The following is a 12,168-nucleotide window of genomic DNA, read 5'->3' on the forward strand; positions in this document are numbered from 1 at the left end:
CATTTTAATTTTTAAATAACATTTATAAGTAAAACTGATGCTGTAAAAGGTAGGAGAATCCCCAAATCCTAGCCGTCAACAATTAACCACATATCATAACATAACAATAACACAGATATTCAGATCCACAAAACACCAATTTGTCATAATAGAATCATAAGATTACATCCAACATGTCATGTTGTCCAAGTATCAAGCAATTACAATAGTAATTCTGCAAGACTCTTAGACTACAAAATATTTCTAAGATTTGGTTATGCTTTATTTAGAAGATTATGATTATGATTTTTGACTTGCAAATTTAAAAAATACAAATAAAAAAATTCCATGATGAACTCTGAAAGTTCAAGATTACTGAATATATGTTATATCAATTTATATTTAAATCTTTTTGATTGATTTTGGGGGTGAATATTAAATATTTCCCTATATGAGGTATTTTTCTCTATATGGTATGGGAAACTGTTTTCTCTAAATCAGGTATTTTTCCCTAAGTTGCCTCACAGTTGCAAAATAGGATAGTGCATGGTTCTCTTAGTTGTTTTACTTCCACTTCCATCACTTGTTATAGCCATAATGCCTACGTATGCCATGATGCCTAAAATGTGCATGATACATTAAAAATAATCAATTAGATAGCCGGTGCCCCAGAGCGCTTGTATGGTCATCCATTGTCATCCATGTTACCATCTATTAATTTAGACTATTTATATATGTACGTTTGTTGCAATTATAGTTATGCTATTTTATGTATGGTGCAATCTACGCAAACATGGCCGCATCCGTAGGTAGCTGTCTTCAACGGAGATGCTTCTTTGTAAAATATTGTACGAACTCACGCGGTTTTGGACAAGCCGTTTTCTATGTTTTCGCTCTTCTTCTTCTCCAAATCTTTATTTTCTTCTCGCATAGTGTTCTTTCCCTCTATTTGCGACCGTGGTTCTGTCTCTTCTCTGTATTATGGATAATTTGGATCCTTTGAAATGGCTTCCAATTCTGAGCAGCCTGAGCTCGAAGACACTATTGAGCAGCCTGAACTAGAAGACGCTTTTGAGCAGCCTGAACCTTCTTCAAGGCCCAGGCAAAATGGGAACTTTTTAATGGAGATCCCTAAATTGTTGCAGGAATGGTGTCTGTGCATTCTAAAAAACTTGGTACAGATCTGCCTCATTCCATTCCGCAGCTTTATGCGAGCTATTGAACTCAGCCGGCAAACGCTACATGAGGCTGATCGCCAGAACATATTTGACCAGTTCCCACCATTCTCCGAGTCTGCGTCCACGGAGCTCTGGCAGATTTTCATAAACCATCGCGGAAGCGATACGAAATACACATTCACCAAAAAAAATTAAGGAAACCCTTGATAGCAAGGGATTCCACGCTTTCCTCGATGTAGATGCAATTCGGCCCGGCGATGTGATACAGAGAGAAATACAAGCAGCAATGAACAGTGCCTCTCTTCACATTGCCATTTTCTCTCCCAGCTATGCCCAATCCTCATGGTGTCTGGATGAGCTTGCTTACATGCTCAAAATCAGAGCCCTTGCTACAATCGTTCCCATTTTCTATCATGTTGATCCCTCTGATCTCAGATATATTGATCAAGGAAAAGGAATATATGCCGATGCGTTCTCACAACATGCAAAGAAAGGTAGATACACCAAGGAAAGGCTCGATCAGTGGAAAGCGGCAATACACAAAATTTCATCCCTTTTCGGCTTACAGGTTAACAATAATAAGTATGTATTGTTTCTTTTTCTCCTCGATAGTCAAGTTCTGTATTCCATATATGTTGAGAAAAGTGATGCATGAGGAACTGATAATTTTTTGTATTCTATATATTCTTTAATATTTATCTGCTCATGCAAGAGGAACTGAAAAAATTGTATCAGTTTGCATTGTTTATGATAGAGTGAATATCTGCGTAGAAGGAGTTTGTTGCATTGGAGAACACACAATATATTCATTTTAAATGATTGTAATGTAATTTTAATTAGTGCGTGGAAATAATTGTTGTTTTGTGTGCTGTATTATACTCTCTATTCTTTACCTGTTTTCAGATTCTACAATGTATAGGTTCTATTTAATTCGTGTTGCGTGTTTTGTTTTGATTTTTATTTTTTGCCCATAACGTTCAGGGTCAAGGTCGATGTTTTGAAGAACATTGTGAATAGAGCATTGGGATTAATGAAAATAGATACCATACATGTAGCCGAGTATCCACTTGGTTTGGATTAACTAGTACAAGGCTTCGTCGAATCAGTCACAAGTGAAGAAGGCAGTGAAAAACTCACGGGGATCGTGGGCATGGATGGCATTGGGAAATCCACTTTGGCCAAAGAGCTCTTCAACAGAAACTTTCGCTCATTTCAGAAATGCGGTTTTGTTCCCGACATGCGGGATGCGACATCCAGAAATGCTCTGCCTGTGAAGTAGAAAAAGCTTCTTACAGACCTTGGCGTTGAAAATTTGTCATTAGACAGTGTCGACAAAGGCAAAGTGGTACTCACAAATCGTTTGAGCTCTATTCGGGCCCTCATTGTTTTGGATGACCTGGATCACATCGATCAGTTGTATGCTCTTTTGCCAAATAAACTCAACCTCGGATCCCAAAGTATGGTAATTGTGACGTCCCGCAAAAGGGGTGTTCTTAAATCGATGGGTATCTCAAACATTTACGAAGTGCCAAGACTTGAGAGCTCAGTAGCGAAGAATTTATTCTGCAAGCATGCTTTTCAGAAGTCTTCTCCACCCACCAGATTTGACACTCTGGTTGACAAATTCGTCCAGGTTTGCAATGGTCTGCCTTTATCTCTAAAGGTATGAGGGGGACAGCTACATGGTGAGGATTCCATTGCTTACTGGGAATCCCAATTAGATAAAATCTCAAGAATATTGCCTAGCGACATCACAAAAAGGCTACAGGTTAGCTATGATGATCTGGATAAAGAAGATAGAGAGATGTTTTTGGATGCGGCTTGTTTTCTCATCGCCGAATGCAAAAGCACAAATATAACACTGTGGGATGGATCGGGTTGGAGTGGCCTGCACGGATTACAAACACTTGTAAATAAGTGTCTTGTGGAGCTGGTTTCCTATAAACATAACACCTTCAATGAGAAGAAGATACGGATGCACGATCATCTGAGGGACATGGGAAGAGAGATGGCAAGTGAGCACTCATCATATCGGCTTTGGCGTCCACAGCAGATTCATAATATACTGCATTTCCAGGTAAATGTATTACTGGCTCCCCTTTAATTATTTCTTAGTGATATCATAAAAATAATAGTTTGTTGTTTTCTCTGCCTCTGCTTGCAGCAGAGTTGACTAAAATAGCTTGTATTCTGGTATTTTTCATTTAGAAAGAAATACAAATTAGAGGGATACAACCACCAGCTACTTTTGTGGCCTTCAAAGAGTACGCTCATTAGCTAATGCGAACCTCAAGAAAACTAAATATACTTCATGTGCAAAGCAATGAGTTCACGGAAGAGTTTGCATATTTATCCGAGCATCTTGTTTGGCTTCGCTGGCATACCCGTTCATTAAGAAATCTTCCATCTTGGCTTCCATTAAGACATTTAAGTGTTTTAAGTGTTTTAAGTGTTTTAGTGGTAGCAGTTTGCCAGAAGAGTTCTGTGGCCTGCATTCGCTCAAGTATTTATATTGATACTGTCCAAAGTTATCTTCACTGCCAGCTGGTTTTGGCAATTTAAAAGATTTGAAGTATTTAATCCTATCTTGCCCATAGTTGAGCACTTTTCCAGATTCTTTCCAGCAGCTGATAAAGATGAAACATCTGTGATTATCCAGATGTGAAATGCTCTCCTCACTGCCTAATGGCTTTTGCAATTTAGCAAGATTGAAGTATTTAAGTCTAACGTTTTGCGAGCAGTTGAGCACTTTACTAGATTCTTTCAATCAGTTGACACACTTGGAAGATCTAGAGATTCCATTCTCCTCAAATACTAATGGTTTGTCCTCGCTACCTATTGGTTTTGGTAATTTAAATAGATTGAAGCGCATAAGTCTAATTTGTTGTAGCCATTTGAGCACGTCGCTGGACTCTTTCGGGCAGCTGATACACCTGGGATATCTGGATTTATCAGGTTGTGAAATGTTATCCTCACTACCTGAGGGTTTTGACAATTTAAACAGATTGAAGCACATAAATCTGGGACTGTGCAAGCAGTTGAGAACTTTGCCAGATTCATTCAAGAGGCTGATACACCTGGAGCATCTAAATTTACAAGGTTGTGCCAAGCTTAAACTAAACTTAGATGTATTTGAAGGCAATGAAAAGCTCAAGTACTTGGGATTCAGCGGTTGTGAAGAATTAGAAGATTTTCCTAATCAAATTAAGAATCAGGCATCATTGACAAAATTAGATCTAACGGGTTGCATTAAGTTGAGAAGCTCACCAAGTAACATTGGTCAACTGGTCAACTTATGGTCGCTCAAAATTGAGAGCCAGCTGATGAAAGGCTTGCAGACTTATCTTGTTCGCTTTCCCTCGTTGAAAAAGATTGAAATTCTAAGTTCCGAAGGTACAATGGAATTTGGTGTTGAGGAAGAAGACTGCAAACCAGTCTCCATGCCATCAATTTCCAGTGACTGTTGGCCCAACCTCCAAAATTTTGAGGTCGAGGACAATAGCATCGTTCAAAAAGACAAGTTTCCCAAAAATCACCATTTAATCGAGATAGAGAGACTGCCAGTGACCCTGCAAACGCCGTCAATATACCATTGCGAAGTGCTGAAGAACATCAGCTATCCTAGTGGTCTCGTACGCCTTGAGAAGCTGCTAATACAATATTGTTCGTAGTTTGAAGAGTTGTCAAGCTTTGCCAATTTGGCTTCGCTGGAATACTTTAGACTGATAAAATGCCCCAAAGTTAAGAAAATAGAAGGCCTGCATCACTGCAATTCATTGAAGCATCTATGTCTTCGACAGACTCGCTGGAAGGAGTCTGTTATACAAAGTTTTGAGAAAGTGGAAGGATTGGAAGTAGTGGAGTTCGTATGTGACACCATATCAGCTCTCAAGTCTTGTATTCAATCTATAAATATCAAGGTAATAAAAACTTTCACAAATTCAGAGTTTTCTGAATTTATATTAATGTTCATGTTAATTACTTGCAAAAATTACTATTTGCAGGGAAGGCCGCGAGAAATATTTATACAAGGTAGCGTTAGCTGTTTCATGGAGCCCATTCTAAACTCTTCGGAGTTTCCTGATCTTACATTCAGGAAGGCCAAGCTGTTGGGATATGTACGCGAGACTAATTATTTCTGCTATAGGGAGGGAAAGGAGCTGAACAGGGAGGAGAGGAAAGTGGTACAAATATACTTGCACCTCGAAAACGGTGGAGATATAGTGGTCGTCACACCCGAAGGAATTAGGATAGAGAAGGAGGTGCTAGTTGAGGGAAGCAGAAAAAAAGTCGTGAAGGCTTTTAAGAAATTATTAGCACTTCTGGAATAGTTTATCTGTCTAATGTGTTGATCGGTCTGGCTTCAGGCTAATAATGTACAGGGTAAGCCTCAATTGGAATTAGCGAGAAGGGTAGTTAGGGTAGATTAATTGGAGTTTGTTTAAAAATAATTTTTTGATAGATTGAACAATTTATATATATATATATATATATATATATATATATATATATATATATATATATATATAACGTTTTATAGTGAGAGATGGATGTTTTTAATGCTTTATTAAGCACACAATTATTTACTTTATTGAAAATTGAATTACTTTATTAATTTATATTATACTTTCATGATTTTGATTGTAGACTTTTTTTTCAGATTTTATTTTTCTTATCTATTTGGATGCTTCTTATATTTTTTTCTAGTAGTTTTTCTTCACAAGAGATACAATGCGTTGAAGTTCTTGCCTAAAGTTAGATGAAGAAAAGTAGAGATATATTGTAACCAAGTATAATAGGTCTTAAGTTTGAGAAAATAGAGTAGACCAATAGAAAGGAAAATATAGGGCTTGAGATGGAGAAAATAGAGCAAGTCAATAGCAAGGAAAATATATCCCAAGAAATGAACCGAGACAAAAATCCAACTATAGCTTTGTGAAAATATGGAAGGATTTTTATTAGTAAGATCTTGTCTAGGTATAAATAGCATTGGGTATAAAGTCCTAAATAAATTTTGGAACATTGGTCCTTCGTCTAAGAAAAATAGAATATGTAAGAGGCCACTAGTTGAGTGGTTAACTTGGATTTTCAATTCAATCGTCAACTACCTTAGGCTCTTTGACAAATATTATGGACCCTTTATGAGATGGGAGTCATACAACTTTCTATTATAATGGCTCATCTTTGTGACAAGAAAATTTACATAGAATTAATTGTACAAATCCATAACTTGTGATCAATAGGAAATACTTCACAATGGACAACTAGTGATGCAATTATCTAGAAATGGAATATGAATAGTAAACTTCCACACTACTTGGTATTGTGTATCCAAAATAAGAGAGCTTGTTTCGTCATATTATGTTTCCATTGTAGTCTACATAGGGTTAATTAAAATTAGTTAATAATGATTGAAATTAAGAATAAATCTAAATCATATCCATTTAATTGAGCTCAATCTAAATAAATCATTTTCAAGTTATAGTCTCTGCACCAAGGCCCAGTTTTACTATCATAAATGAGAAACAAAACTTGTGACATTACCTAGGGCATCCAATATCTTTCCCAAGACAAATTCAAATTACACAAAATGAATTTATCAGGTTTTAACCATATACGAATCTAGTTTCATAATGTCTAATCCATTAATTATTTCAATGTATAAATCATTATGAGAGAACAAATCATTGTCTGCAACTCCATTAGAGGTATACAAAAACTTCTTTTTGCCAAACTGTCCACAGCTTTCCCAAATCTGCAAACAATTAAATCAAACCAAAAGGGAATAAAAGTGGATTCACATATCTTTCCAATGAATCCATTTAGGTTCTCAAACTTGTCCAAATGCTTTCATACCAAACCCTTCAATATGATGGGATTCTCAAATCGACAAACAACCACTTTCACCAAAATACTCATAACTTATTCATTTGTCCACATAATCATTCCAAAAAAAACTAAACTGAAGCTTATTCATCTTAATTTAAACAATAAACACTTTGTATGATATTTCTAGGCTGTAGTGGTCCATACACAACCTAGACTCAACATAAATATAGTTAACACCAATCAAAAAAACACATTTTGAAGACGTTAATTGATTCAAAATGATCTTCCTCTTTCCATTCATTGTTTGGAACACACATACAATGATTTTATACTAGTTGGGGTACTTTATAACTTCCCAACCACCCTTTGAACCAATAACCCTACCCTTTACAACATAATTGCACCTTTTACAATGTTTTATGCATTTCGTGCAATTTTGCATTACAATTTTTTTATGTCAATGTGACAAATTTGAAATTTTAACTCGAAACTTAATAAATATTTGCATGGACATTCAATTACCCTAAAATTAATTTTAATAGCTATTTTACATCCATTTTACCCTTTATTAGTCATTCTTTCATATTCTAACCTTCTTGACCAAATTAGGACCTTAACAAGACAATATTAACAATGTCATACAAATGGCTTCACATAGCCTTACTTGTGATTCAAATAGACTCCTAATACATTGAAAACACTATAAAATTCATAATACAAATTCTATCCTCTTGTAACCTCCTAGTATTCCTTTCTACTTCGGTGCTCCTACACCAAATAATTTAAAATTGAAATAAATATATATAGGAGTTGGCCTATGTCGTAAATTTTTTTTTTTTCCTTTTGAAGATCAAGTAAATAATTTTCCTTACACTCAACAACAAAACAAATCATATCTATGTCTTGTTGGAAATATAAAATAGGCTATGTGACTAAGGGTGGGGGTGAATCCCAACATTAGGTGACAGAGGTAGACATTAGTTACATAGCATTCCCAACATTTTATTGTTGTTTGGGAATCATGTATTATAAAATTTTTGATTAAATTGAAATTTTTAGTTTTTAAATTGATTGGCTACCACTATTTTTCCATTGTCTTCAGTTTTTCTTTATTCAAATATCTATTCCAATATTTTGACAAAAATGTTGGGGAATTCATAGGCACTTTGTGGTTGCAGGGAACCAAAGTTACATTTTTCGAAGGTCTAACTACTTGATGTTACCATGACTTGGCATTTGTAGTTCACCATTTCCTTTCATGCCAAGTAGTAGAAGAAACTTTTCTATGCTATGTATGAGTGTAATTGTCGACTTTGGGCCATTGTAATTTTGATATTATTTGTTAGTGGCATATCCATGGGTAAAAGTACAAAACCGTGTCATCTTTTAGGCTGACTAATCAGAACAACTGAATTTCAGTATTTCTATCTAAAAATTAATTTTTTTCAATGATATGATATAGAGAAATTTATTCTAGCTAAGTTATACATTGTATCACACTTTTCCAATTGGAAATGTTTATTAACTTCATGTTTTACACTAGTTTGTATCCAATTACTAAAGAAATATAATTATTTTTGAAAACTGACATTTCAATAACTCTTACTATTTTTTATGATATATTTTTGATAACTTATAAACACCATTTTATAGAGACCAAAGTCCAAAATGTTCTCATATATAGTTTATCATGTTTTAGTTAGATATCATATGTTATAATTAAAAAATTCTTCAAGCATGTATTTTAACACTCGAAAAGATGTCAATTTTGAGAAAGAAAAAAATAGTAAACCATATCATAAAAATTTAAAACTCATATGACATTCTAGAGGAGAGAGTCCTCTTCTAGAATGTATGATTTTTATTCTGGTTAGAGTAGATTTTTTTTGAAAAATGTGGTGGGAGATAAAAACTATCAATTTTAGGTGAGTTGAACTTTAATTGATTATAACAGTGAAAATTTAAGTCTAAAGACAATTTTTATTTTTGAATGATCTAGATATATATGCTATCTATAACATAGTCTAAGATCAAAGAGAAATAAATTTATTTCCATATAGTTTTGTGGTGGGAACTAGACCCCTAATTTTCAACATTTTTCAGCAACTAAAACATTATCTATAAAAATTATGAAAATATATCAATTCTTAACCCAAATAATTGTTAAAAATTATAATGCTAAACTTGATCAATTTCTACACATTTCATTATTTTACCTCATTTTCAAATTCTAAATAATAATACCAATTTTATATCATTTAAGGTGAACAGTTATACTTTTGTTAGCCTTTTCCTTCACAAAAGGGTGACACAAGTTTGTGCTTTAACCCCCATCAATTTATTATCATGTATCATGACCTAAGATTCCTAGAACTTATGAAATGAAAAAGTGATTGTAGCAACATCTACCTAAATCAGTGCAATGAAAATGATTTGTGTGCTACCCCACCATGTGCATCTCAATTAATGCATGGGTTTATCCCTATTCCCATGCAACTTATTATGATAAATTTCTATTTAAATTTAAGTAGCCATCATGTTCCCATGTAATTCTCAAATTGAGATGAAAGGATAGTTCGGAATATTTTCTTATTATCGTGGAGCAACAACCACTAATAATTTCAAAATAATCTTTGAAAAAAGTGCAACTATTTAAATACGAAAAACCATAGATATCTTCATAAATGTTTTTCCTCTTGCCTAAATTTTTTCTTCCAAATCTAATTTGCAATAGATATTCATTTAAAATTTTGATTTAAAAGAGGATGCTTAAAAATAAGCATAAATTTTGCTTACACGAAACCACCAACTTCACAATTTTTTGCTAAAAAAATGGAGTAGCAGCTTCTAGCCAAAATAATTTTAGCAACCACATGGGGTCCTCCCCTTAGTTTATATTTCTGACGCATATGTTTTTTAAGTAATATCTCTATATGATTGATTTCCCAAAGGTCTATTTAATAGTAAACATTATGAAAGTTGCATCTTAGGTGGTGCTTATCTTTGTGTGGCTAAGACTACTCTTGTCCTAGAGTGGAAAAGGCAAGAAAAAATGACTAACTTCAAAATGTTCACATGAGAGGGGTTTTATCAATATGGTTGTGTACATTGTGCTAAAAAAACTCAGATTAAGCCATTAAATTTTGTAGGGATCATTACTATAATTTTAAACCCAAAAACCCTTTTTAAATTAACCAAACTTATTGACTATTCAGATGCTCACCATTCATGCCAGCACATGAACCAAGTGGTGCAAGGGTTATGTTGATTTTGAAAAATTGGGTGTAGTTCACTTATGTTTTTGAGTTTGTAGATTGTTTTGGTGGATAGTTTATTCTTTTTGAGACAATCTTCTGAGTTAAATTGTGACTATTTAATGGTATTCACTTTCATTGCAAGTGTTGCTAATAAAATAAAGTATATCATTAGTAGTCATTCATTCTACCTCCTTGCAAGATGTTGATTAAATAAATCATAGCATTACTAGTTATTATTTTAGAGGTACTGATTGTGTATTTTGTACTTCCATTTTGTGCCATTGAAAATTGTACAAATTTAGTATACTAAAATTGATAACAACTAATTAAATTTAACTTATTAATATAGTCTCAATATAAAATATTATAGATAATTTGAGGTTAAAGAAAAATATTTTATATTAAATTTATATTAATAAGATAGGCATCACATATCAATTTCACATATATTAGGTTATTTCCAATATAGATATGAAATCATCTATACCCTAATATTCTTAGGAAGGGAAACAATTCAGTTCAATAGTATCAATAAAACCTATAATGTACTAGAAATTTGTTCAATTTTATGACTCATTTTTACTCCGCCTTACAAGCAAAAAAGGAACATCTTACTATTGTTCATTCTAAAGATCATTCTTTAGTTTGAAGAGACATCTTTAGAGATCATTCTATTGCTCATGCTTTCTGAGGATGGAGCATCCAGAATAGTTCTAGTAGTCTATAGATACACAAAAATGGAATACTAAATTTTGTATCTATTAAAAATAGAACATGAACACAAAAATAACATTTAAAATGTCATCTATAAATATATAGCCAATGTTTGTATCCATATTTTTTGGGGGGCAAATTAATGAAGTCATTAATAAGATTGATCTATTTGGGTTTATGGGCATTGTAGTTAATAACTAAGATGTTTATAAAAGTGTTGTAAACTTTAGGGATGTTGTTCAAAATATCCTTGATTATTTCTTATGCCAAGCACAATATGCTAAAAATATATATGATCGAGTACAGCCAAGAAATGACCCCTAGCCACCCTCAAGTATCAAAAAGAGGGAAACAAAGAAGTAGAACTTTGTGATAGGAAATGTATTTTCTTTTATTTATGTTCATGTGAATGATAATCTTGACATGCCAATCTATGTTCTCTCTTTAATTAAAGTTTGGATTCAATAAGATGATCAGTAAGTACCCATGAAAAACTTATTAACTATCCTTGCGCTGTCATTTTTTCCTAATAAAATTGAGTAGGACACATATATTCATGCAAGTCTTTTCATTTTTCCTTGCTCTCTTTTATGATGATCATACATTTTAATAGTGAAAAGAATCAATTTAAATACAGGGCAACATAACCAAGCTTAAGCAAAAAAAGATCAGCTTTTAATATGCTATATAATATGTAGGTTATACTAAGCCCATAATGTTTTAAAAATATGTTATATGTTGTCCAAGGGGTTCATCTTAGCTGGTTGAAGCAATGAGTTCCCATTGTGGAAATCTTGGTTCAAATTCCAAGACAAGCACCTTTGTGAAATTCTAAGTTGTGACTCTTGGTCTTCCAATTTTTATTTTGGTGTGGTTTCTCATAAGGATCTTGAATAATCTTGTAAGTCTCATGTTGTTGCTTGAATGAGCACAAGGTTTACCAATGACCTTTAATATAAAATATGATATGTGATTATGAAAGTGCCTTTGTACTTGCACCTTTGGAAAATGTATTGCATTTGTTGCGAGTATTTATTGTCCATTAGATATTTTAGTTTGGTGGGCTTCAATTAGGATCATTTTTAATTTAATCTAAACTTGAAGTGAATTTTCTAGTATTTCTATTTATTTTAGCACCTGCTTGCCATCCAATTGCAAATTGAATTAAACATTTTGCAATTTTAATATTTTTTATTCACCCATATTCCAAT

General features: G+C 33.4%; 1 pseudogene; it reads left to right on the top strand.

Moving 5' to 3' along the window:
* The first annotated feature begins 983 nt into the window (after positions 1-983).
* On the top strand, positions 984-5,587 carry LOC149545822 (disease resistance protein Roq1-like; annotated as a pseudogene).
* The last annotated feature ends 6,581 nt before the right edge of the window (positions 5,588-12,168 follow it).

This window comes from Cupressus sempervirens, chromosome 7, assembly GCF_028749045.1.
Source record: "Cupressus sempervirens isolate cs-2001-9-10 chromosome 7, ASM2874904v1, whole genome shotgun sequence".
Classification (NCBI taxonomy): Eukaryota; Viridiplantae; Streptophyta; class Pinopsida; order Cupressales; family Cupressaceae; genus Cupressus; species Cupressus sempervirens.